This window comes from Castanea sativa, chromosome 6 (assembly GCF_040712315.1).
Source record: "Castanea sativa cultivar Marrone di Chiusa Pesio chromosome 6, ASM4071231v1".
NCBI classification, from domain to species: domain Eukaryota; kingdom Viridiplantae; phylum Streptophyta; class Magnoliopsida; order Fagales; family Fagaceae; genus Castanea; species Castanea sativa.
In genome coordinates, this window is record NC_134018.1 from 42,223,778 (window position 1) to 42,235,152 (window position 11,375).

The following is an 11,375-nucleotide window of genomic DNA, read 5'->3' on the forward strand; positions in this document are numbered from 1 at the left end:
GTTCAGTTGAAAGTGGGGAAATCAGGGATATGGTCGAAGTGCGCCGAGCACCGGCTACCTGGTCTCCTGATTTGAGATTGGACAGAGCACCAATCTCTTACCAGTCCAGCATTAGGGCATTCCAACAAGGCCACACCCACCACCTGGCTGAGGCGTTGGAACTTCCCCTTCTGCTGCCCAAGGATATGGATGCCTTGGAAAAAATGAGCCAACCTCAGCTGTTCCTTTCTTTAAAAAGGGAATTAGCCCTGGTAAGTTTCACTTATGAATATTTCATTTTCATAATATCGGATCAGTAGTAAGTATTTCCTGCATCTAACTCTCTGATACTTTGTCACAGGCCATTCAAGAGGTCTTTGCTGCCGAGAAATTCGTGGAGGATTCTCGGAAGAGGGCCGGAATGGAGCAGGAGATTCGTCTGGAGACTGAGAAGTCCTTAGGCCAGGCCCTAGCAGAAAACGAGAGACTCTCCTCTCAGTTGGCCAACTTAAGAAGAGAAAGAGACGGCGCCGAGGCCAACCTAAGAACAATGAGGACTCAAGTGGAGAGGCAGCGCAAGCTTCTTCATCAAAAGGATGATGAGCTCTCCCAAGCCCAGAAGGAACGCTCGGACTTGGAGAAGGAGCTTGCGCGAATGAAGGAGGAAGCTCGCACCTTCGAGCATTCTTTGGAGGCCGCGAAGTAGGCAAGTTACAAGGAAGGGGTAGCTGCAACGGAAGACCAGCTGACAGAGGCTTTCGTGGCTGTGTGCCGAGAGTACTGTCAGCAGGTCTGGGGGGAAGCCCTAAATGTAGCAGGGGTTCCTTCAGCCTCCGAGTTGAGGAAGTCCGAGAACATTTGGCTTCCCCTGGACATACAGGAGATAGAAGAGGCTCCTACTGCTGCTCCTGCCCCTAAGACAGCTCCTCCCCCTAAGGCAGCTCCTCCTGCTCTTCCTCTTGTGATCCTAGAGCTCATTCTGGATCCTACAGAACCTTCAGGTTCCAATAAAGAGAAGGAAGGGAGCGGTGGTGCTGAGAAGGTCCTAAGCCAAAGTGTGGAGCCTATCATCCCTCCAACCACTACAACAGACAAAGGAAAACAAGTTATGTCTTCCTTTGAGCTGGAATTAAAAGACACTGAGGCTACCAGCACTTCTCAGCAAGACCCTCCTCCAAAAGCTTAGGGTCGTGCCTAGGGCTTCTTTTTCTCTGTACTTAAAATTTTTCATGTAATGATGTATATCGACATAATTAATGAAAGACAATTTTATTTGATTCTGATCTAAGTTGTGTTTATTTCATCTTTTCATCTTTATGCTTACCATAAAAGTTCTCATTAGCACACAGCGAAAGAAAGAATGAGATAAATAAGTCTATTTTCAGCAGTTGAACAATTAAAACTTTAAACAGCAATACACATATTTGCCTTGTGAAGTTAAGCGTCCAAGAACCTAACAAAGACTAATCTGGTTTAGCTGGTAAGCAGTACCTCACTTTGCAAACCCATGTGATACTTAGAATTTGTAACCTGAAACGCTAATTTTAGTTAAGTGTGGGGTCCGAGGACCCTACCTTACCAAATTTTTGCCTGACACTTAAAGATATATAACTTAAGACTCAATTTAACCATGGTTCTATTCAACAAACAATCAGATATCAATCTTAACAAGGTATGTGGTCCGAGGACCATACAAAACCAAGTTCTATTTGACACTTAGTATTATATATCAATTTCCACAAAATATGTGGTCCGACGACCATACTTAACCAAGTTTCTGTTTGATATTTAGTAATATACCAATTTCCACTAGGTATGTGGTCCGAGGACCATGCATTACCAAGTTTAAGTTTGATATTTAAGAACATATCAATTTCCACAAGGTATGTGGTCCGAGGACCATGCATTACCAAGTTTCTGTTTGATATTTAAGAATATATCAATTTCCACAAGGTATGTGGTCTGAGGACCATGCATTACCAAGTTTCTGTTTGATATTTCGAGAGTTGTAATTGATAAGTCCATATACATCTATAATTTTAACCACAAATGACAAAAGTGCCTTTTATTAATAATAATACCTTCGAAGGTTGTTTACATTCCACGGGCGTTGTACAACTTTTTCATCTAGATCAGCTAGTCGATATGACCCTATGCCTGCTACAGAAATAATCCGATATGGTCCTTCCCAGTTCGGTTCTAGTTTACCCCAAGCTGGGTTTCTAGCAGTACCTACAACCTTTCTCAGAACCAGATCCCTAGGCGCAAGTGGCCTGAGCTTCACATGGGCATCATACCCTCGTTTAAGCTTCTGCTGATAATTAGCCATTTGGACCATAGCTATCTCTCGCCGTTCCTCAACTAAATCTAGGCTCTTCTCCAGGAGGCCGTTGTTGTTTTCTGGGCTAAAAGTACTCGTCCTTAGTGTGGGGAAACCAGACTCTAAATGTATCACTGCCTCGGCCCCATAAGTCATAGAGAATGGCGTTTCTCCTGTGGATCTACGCGGCGTAGTTCGATACGTCCATAGAATGTGTGGTAGTTCTTCTACCCATCTGCCCTTCGCATCGTCCAGCCTTTTCTTGAGTCCACTAACTATGACCTTGTTAACGGCCTCGGTTTACCCGTTTCCCTGAGGATAAGCTAGAGTGGAGTATCTATTTACGATGCCCATGTCACCACAATATTTCCTAAAAGCTCTACTATCAAATTGAACGTCATTGTCCGAAATGAGTGTATGTGGTACCCCAAATCTAGTGATGATGTTTTTCCAGATGAACTTCTTGGAATCGATGTCCCTAATATTTTCCAAGGGCTCAGCCTCTACCCATTTGGTGAAGTAGTCGGTCCCCACAAGCAGCCACCTTTTATTTCCTACAGCCCTCGAAAATGGTCCTACTATGTCCAATCCCCATTGAGCGAAAGGCCAAGGACTGGAGAGAGGGTTAAGGACTCCTCCAGGCTGATGGATGTTAGGAGCGAACCTCTGGCATTGGTCACACTTTCTTGCATAGTCTTGAGCTTCCCTCTGCATATTGGGCCACCAATATCCTTGAGTCAGGGCCCTATGAGCTAGGGACCTTCCCCTAGTATGGCTCCCACAAATTTCCTCATGCAGTTCTTCCAAAAGCGCCTCCGTTGATTCGGGGTGCACGCATAACAAATATGGTCCGGAGAAGGACCGTTTATACAATTTCTGATCCTCGGACAACCAGAAATATGGTGCCTTTCGACGGATCTTGTCTGCTTCAGACTTGTCGTCGGGAAGAATGTCGTTTTTCAAAAAAGATATCATAGGATCGATCCAACTAGGTCCAGGCCTTATCAAATGGATCTGGGCTGCACCAACAGTGGTAAGAGCTGGTGCTAGCAAATCTTCGACAAGGATAATCCTAGGCAAACCCTGAGCCGAGGATGTCGCTAAGGTAGCCAAAGAGTCTGCATGTGTATTTTCACTTCTAGAAACGTGAGACAAGATAAAGGAATCGAATTTAGATTGTAAACGTTTGACCTCGGTTAAGTATTATTGCATTCTTGGGTCCCCAGCCTCCATGGTCCCCGTCACCTGGCCGACCACTAACTGAGAATCCGAGAGCATGTGAATTTCCTTTCTGCCCATCCTATGCACCATGTTCATGCCGACCAAGACTGCTTCGTACTCGGCCTCATTATTAGTAGCCGAGAACGCCAACCTTAGGGATTTTTTGAAGACAATCCCTTCGGGGGATACCAGGACGAGTTCGATGCCAAACCCTCTCTGGTTAGCTGCCCCATCAACGGATACGTTCCAAGTCAAAGGTCTTTCGTTCGTAATCATGCCAACTGATTTCTCATCCATGTGTGATTCCTTCAAAGTTTCTTCCAACAATGGTTCAGCAAACTCTGCCACCAAATCTGCAAGAACTTGGCCCTTCACCGAGGTACGTGGCATGTATTTGATGTCAAAAGCTCCCAAAATAGTTCCCCATTTAGCCACCCTTCCAGAGTAGTTGGCACTACGCAACACTGACTTGAGAGGCAGTTGGGTCAAAACTACAACGGTGTGGGACTGAAAATAATGAGGAAGCCTCTGCGTGGCATGAACTACGACTAGAAGTGCTTTCTCCAAAAGTAGGTAACGAACCTCGTCATCATTTAGCGTCTTGCTGACGTAGTAGACCGGTCTTTGCACCCCATCGTCGTCCCTTATGAGGACCAGGCTGACCGCATGGACGGCCACTGCCAGATACGCAAATAGGACCTCATCTACTTCAGGCCGAGACATAATGGGTGGCCGGGAAAGATATTCCTTAAGTTGTTGGAAGGCTACAATGCACTCCTCAGACAATTGGAACCCCTTCCATTTATTCAACAGTTGGAAGAAAGGCCTGCATCAGTCAGCTGACCGCGAGATGAACCTGCTGAGAGCAGCGATCATTCCGGTTAATTTCTGAACTTCCTTTGGATTCCGAGGTGGCTGTAAGGTTTGAATGGCTCTGACCTATGCCGGATTCACCTCTATCCCTCTATGAGTAACCATATAACCCAAGAACTTACCAGAACTCACCCCAAAAGAACACTTCGAGGCATTAAGACGCAACCTGTACTTTCTAAGTACCTGAAAAGTGTCGTCCAAATCTTTCACGTGCACAGATATCGTCTTACTCTTTACTACCATGTCATCCACATATATCTCAATGGTCATTCCCAGCTGCAATTCAAACATTCTGGTCATCATCCTTTGGTAAGTAGCCCTAGCATTCTTCAACCCGAACGGCATCACTTTATAGTGATAATTCCCTGTTGGAGTAATGAAGGCAGTTTTCTCCTGATCTTCTGTCGCTAGTGGAATTTGGTGATAACCCTGGAAGGCATCCAAAAAACTCATCCGAGGATGTCCGACAATGGCGTCCACTAGCTGATCGATGCGTGGCATTGGGAACGAGTCCTTTGGGCAGGCTTTGTTTAAATCTGTGAAGTCTACACATACTCGCCATTTTCCATTCTTTTCTACCACAACCGTATGCGCCAACCACTCCGGATAAAAAACTTCCTTGATAGCCCCAGCCTTCTTGAGCTAGAGCACCTCCTCTTTAACGGCTTCAGAATGCTCCTTGGAGGAACGCCGAGGGGGCTACCTTCTAGGAGGAATAGCAGGATTGACGTTCAAATGGTGATAAATGAAGCTTGGGTCAACACCCGGAGCCTCATAGGGGTCCTAGGCAAAAACATCGATGTTGTTCTTTAGAAACTCCACCAATTCCATCTTCTCATGGTGTGGTAAACATACCCCAACCTGGAAGAACCTTTCGGGATCATCCGATATCAAAAACTTCTCCAGGTCTTTGCATATGGCCTCCTCTGCTGTCACCGCATCGGGCGCATCCAGAGTCGTTAATTGCTATAAGTCTTTCACAGTCGAGGTCGAAGACTGCACTTCGGTCTGATGCAACACTGCGGCCGATATGCATTGCCTGGCCACCAATTGGCTGCCGAGAATCTCTTCAATGCACTCCCCCGAAGGGAACTTAACCTTAACATGCAAGGTGGTGGAAACAGCCCCCAGAGCGTGCAGCCAGGGCCGAGCAAGGATGGCTGTGTATGGGGAATATGCATCGACCATAATAAAATCCACATCAACCGTCTCCGAGCCAGATTGCACGGGCAACCGAATCTGTCCCTTTGGTATAACGGCATTCCCTTCAAAACTTATTAACGGTGAGTCATAAGGGGTGAGGTCCTCCAGTTTCAATTTCAACCCCTTAAACAAGTCAGGATACATGATATCCGCGCCGCTGCCTTGATCAATCATCACCCTTTTTACATCATAATTCCCTATCCTCAGAGTAACCACTAGGGCGTCGTCTTGGGATTGGATGGTCCCAGCCTTATCCTCCTTTGAAAATCCCAAGACGGGCACATTCAACTTCAATCTCTTCGGCTTGGAGCCCCCCTTCTCGGCTTGGGAGTGCGAAACTGCCATCACCCTGGTGGGACATGAGCCCGTCCTGCAAGGCGCAGCGAAGATAACGTTGATCGTTCCGAAAGGAGGCCGAGATGAATTATTCCTCTGATTATTCGAGCCAGACTAACTGCCCTGTCCGCTAGGTTGGTACGGGTGCTGCTTTAATTTTCCTTCGCTGACAAGCTGCTCCAAGTGGTTCTAGAGGGTCCGACAGTTCTCAGTAGTATGACCCACGTCTTGATGGTACTGACAAAAGAGATTCTGATTCCTCCTAGCAGGATCCCCCGCCATCTTACTGGGCCATCTGAGGTAGGGTTCCTTACGGACCTTCTCCAGTAGCTGGTGCACTGGTTCTCGGAATACAGTATTAACTGTCTGAGGTGCTGCCGAGCCCGACTGCACAGAGTAATCTCTCCTCGTCTTGTTGTTGTGATATCTGTCCGACCTGAAATCCCTTCTCTCCTGCGGGATAACCTTCGTCTTACCCTTCCCTTGCTGTTGGTCTTCCTCGACCCTTTTGTATTCGTCAATACGGTCCATGAGGCGACGTACACTCCGTACGGGTTTCTTGGTCAAGGACTTCCTCAAGTCATGATCGGTTGGAAGGCCTACTTTAAAATTATTGATCGCCACCTCGTCAAAATCACCGTCTATCTCGTTAAACATCTCCCAATACCTGTCGGAGTACGCTTTCAATGTCTCGCCCTCCTTCATAGCCATAGACAACAGCGAGTCCAACGGTCGAGGAACTCTGCTGCATGTAATAAACCGTGATGCGAATGCTCTAGTCAGTTCCCCGAACGAACCTACAGACCCATATTTTAGACCGTTGAACCACCTCATAGCAACAGGTCCCAAGCTAGAAGGGAGGACTTTGCACATCAGGGTCTCATTGTGAGAATGCACTGCCATTCTCTGGTTAAAGTGGCTCGCATGTTGCACCGGGTCAGTCCGTCCGTTATAAATGGTAAAGGTAGGCTAGGTGAACCTTCTGGAGAGTCTCCCATTCTCAACCCTACGTGAGAATGGTGATTTGGAGAGTTGGTGCAACGCCCTGCTCATAGCATCATTCCCCAAGCCCCTGGAGGGGAGCTTCCTGTGCCTATGACCTGGTGAGCCATTCGCTACACAAGATGATGTTTTGCTGGGGGGCGACCATGACCTTGAACTGTAACTACTTCCCCGGGATCTCTTTGAAGAAAGACTAGATGAGGATGACGAATGCCTCCGTCTGACGCGGCGTAACTTCCTCTTAAGATGATTGATCTCCTTTTGCATGGCTTTGGCACCATCTTCACGGGTGGTACTGTCTCCTCCATCGTGAGTATGACTCGCTCTAGGATACTCGGTGTGAACGCTACCCTCTCGATCCCTCCGGCGCTCAAGACGCTCGAAAAGATCCTCAGGTTGCGATCCCTGAGACTCTGCATAGTGTAAGCCTAAGCCTGCCATGATGTTCTAGTTCCTTCAACACTAGATTCCCACAGACGGCGCCAATTGTAAGTGCACAATTGCGCCTGGACCTAAAAATACACGTGGGCTCAAGCACAATGAGCCTTAAACAATGAAATTTGTAGAGTGTGGGCTCGCAATCTAGTTTAGTGATATTTGAAACTTGATGAACAGGCTAGAATATTACAGTATTTGCAAATAATAGACAAACGGGGCAAAATGAACCTCCTCGGACGTACGCCGAGGACAACTTATATATTATTTCTCTTTTCTTCTCTCAAAGGTTACAGTTCTTAATATTTGTCTCACCCTCCTGTTTTCTTTACTCTCTTCCCTCCTTAAATACTTCTTCTTCTGCCCTCTTCATCCACGTGTAAAGCAAATCACCCTATTAGACACCTGTCCCATCCATCACCCTCTAGAAGTCTTCAAATGATAGCAAGAAGGCTGACTTCTACTATTCAGGGGTCATTTCCCCATTAATGCGGCCAGGGAGGTAGGTGCAGGGTCTTTAATGTGGAGGGGCAGCATTTTTCTGAAATATTTCTCTCACACCGTTGCGTCCGGAGGGTGCTTAAATCCCCCTCTTAACCAACGGTTTTTCTAGAATTCTGCCTTGATCTTTTTGGCAAATTCCAGGGTCATCGTGGGTCTGTCCGAGGAGAGATTCGTCCTCGGACGAATCCTCGAACTCTCGACTCATGGGCCAACCTGCAGTTCTAGGGGGCTTTTAGTCCAAAACAAACTAGTGCCCATTAATAAAGCCCAAGGCCCAAATACTTACTTAGGTCCTTTTAGTCCCCACATATTTAAAATTTATTTAAGTTTAACAAGCTCAAGCTCATTTACAAACTATTTGTCTAATATATTATTTTTCTTATATAGTAAACCTAAATATTAAAATTGTTTACTTTCTCACAAATTTAGGTAATAATTAATATATAAATTATATTTGAAAATATATTATGTAAGTTGATTAGATAGATTGATTTTTATTTATTTATAAACTTGATATTAGATTATAAAAAAATTGTAAATAAATTCACAAAATATTAAATTATTATTCGTTATTTATTGATAAGAAAAATAATTAATTTCATAGCACATATATACATATAATAATATTATATTATATATGTAGGGACGCAGTTTGGTGCCTAAGCCCAAAAAGAAAATGATCTAGGCTCAAAGAGCCCAATACAATGAATTTGTAGAAAGTGGGCTAAAAAACTAGGCTTTAATGAATTAGATATAATTACAGTGAGCCCAGATGATAAGAAAACAAGATTAAACTGGTTTTGCCTAAAGAAAATCGTCTCCAGCATAATCTAAGGAGACTAGTTCTTATATATATATATATATATATATATATATAGAATTTGGTTACAAGTCCAGTTCTTGTTGCTACAGTGTTTTTCTCTCAAATCTCTCATCCCCCCTGCAAGGGGCTTCTTTCTCTATTATATACCCCTCTTCTTTATCTCCATCGTCCACATGTAGGTCAAGTTGTTGGCTTTGATCCTTATCCCATTAGCACCTTCCTGAAGTCTTTAGGAGTAGCTTTAAGGCTGCTGGCCACTGTTCATATATCACCTCCACATTAATGCGAGGGTTAGCTGCAGAGTATTCAATGCAATGGTAGCGGCTTTTCCATAAATATTTCTTAGCTTCTTTTTGTCCTATGTTTCCCTAATGTTTATCCTTATCAGTAAAACCTTCTGAAGCGTTGCCCTCGAGGACAAACCAATCTTTCTAACCTCTGCTTTGCTTAGCTGAGGAAGCATTCCTCATCGGACTACCTTTTCAAACCTTCGAGTCATAGTTTGCTCGTGCCACTTTGATTCTTACGTCTTCCCTATTGTCTATCTGTCCTTAGACCACTATATGTCCTTGGACAAGGCCCATGGCCTAATATATACTCCTGGACCTTTCATCTCTACAATATATGTTTAAATCAAATATCATATAATTACAAGATTATCATAGATAAAACTCCAAGCTAAAAAGTTTTTCATAAGCCAAATAAACCCACAAGTCACAATTCAAAACTACAAAAAAAAAATTATTGAATATTCATTTATGAAGTATCATAAATACGTATTCCCCTTTCACATAAATTATAGGTCCCACTATAAATTTAATTAATAAAACTCACAAATATGAAAGAGAAGCATACATTGATAATACTCCAAGAATATTCTATAATTAACCAAAACTTTGTATCCAAGAGTATTAACCAAAACTACCGTATCTAGCAGCGTTTGGCTTAAATAATACTATTTTTCAGTCATGGCACTATGATGTCATTTGTGCGTGAATGATGTGACCATGCTATAAGCTGGTTAGGTAATTTGCTTGAAGATGTGGCGACCAACGAAATGACAACAACCAACCAAAACAAAAAACAGAGGGGGTAAAGAGAGTTATTATTTGAGAAAGTGACACCAAACATTGGGCAAAAATAGTGACGGTGGAGGTGAGTTTGTTCGTATAATAGTAAGAAAAAACTACCACAGTATACTCTTGATAACTTTTTATTATAGTCACTCAATAAGTATAAGTTTTTATGGAATGTGAATGGTAAAGTCGAGATTCAAGTATCTAAGAGGGAACTTCACACACATATGCATTAGATTAGAGTAAAATTTTGTGTATATAACAATACTCTCCTATTCAAGAATATGTTACATAGTAATCTAGCAGGTATCACTCTCTTAATATAAACTAATTGCTAACTCATGTGATGCACAAAAAAACTATTGACTCTGAAAAAAATTCAACAATGTGTAAATAAACATTCTAAAAAAAAAAATTTGAAATTAATCCAAACAAATAATTAATCAACCAAAAATATAGCTTTTAATAAGAAAACAAAAAATCACATGAACCTAAATAAAAAACATTTAAGGTGAAGAATTAAGATCAATCTACTGAGACGCAAATATCAAAAATCTCAAGACTTAAAAGTTCAAAATTTATAGAATCCCCAAATTCTACTTTAGAACCAAACCAAATTCAACAAATTTATATATAACATACCAAATAAAAATTTATTGTTCCTTAGGCTGGAAGACATAGGTTGCATTTTTTATTTTTCTCCAAAAAAATATAGATGTTTTGTCTGTCATGTACAATATAAAAAAATAATTTGTAGAAATTTCAACCCAAAAACCAAACCCACGATTATCAACATGAGTCTTTTTTTTTTTTTTTTTGTCCTACCATAATTTTTGTTTTTATATAGATTAGCAAAATTTGAGTTTGAGTTTAAGTTGGACTTGTTAGAGATATAGAGTTTCACTTTTTGTTAAGTTTTGATTAAATAAAAATAATTTTATCTAAAAAAATAATAATAATGATGAGTTTGAGTTTAAGTTGGACTTATTAGAGAGAGAGAGTTCCACTCCTGATTAAGTTTGGACTAAAAATAATAATTTTATTTAAATATTGTGCTGACGTGAAACATTATAAGAGGTTCAGAGGTTTCGATTATATATATAGATTAACAAATACCACGTTAGAAAATGAGGGTGAGTTAAAGAGGGTTAACAATTACCACATTAGAAAATGAGTATGAATTAAAAAGGGTTTTAGAATTAAAAATGTTTAAAGCATGTGTTGTGTATCTAAGATTTAGGCCCTTTTAGATATACACTACTATCAGTTTTTTTGCAACCTTCTCTCCTCCTCCCGTGTGTGTTAAAAATTGTTAAAAATACTTAGGCTGCGTTTGTTTGGACTGAAAACAGTTTCAGGAAATCATTTTACCCGTTTACATATGTTTGGCAGCCACGGAAAATTCGGTCAACGGAAAATCGTTTCCAGTTTGACCGGAAAATCAGCCCTTTCCAACGGAAAATCATTTCCACTTTGATTTTACCTTCAAACCATTTCCGAAAATCACACTGAAGAGAGAGCTCAGCACACTCCTCACACAGTCCAAAACTCATCTCCAAGCTCACCTCAGCCAAACTCCGGCCAGCCCAGCCAAGCTCCGGCC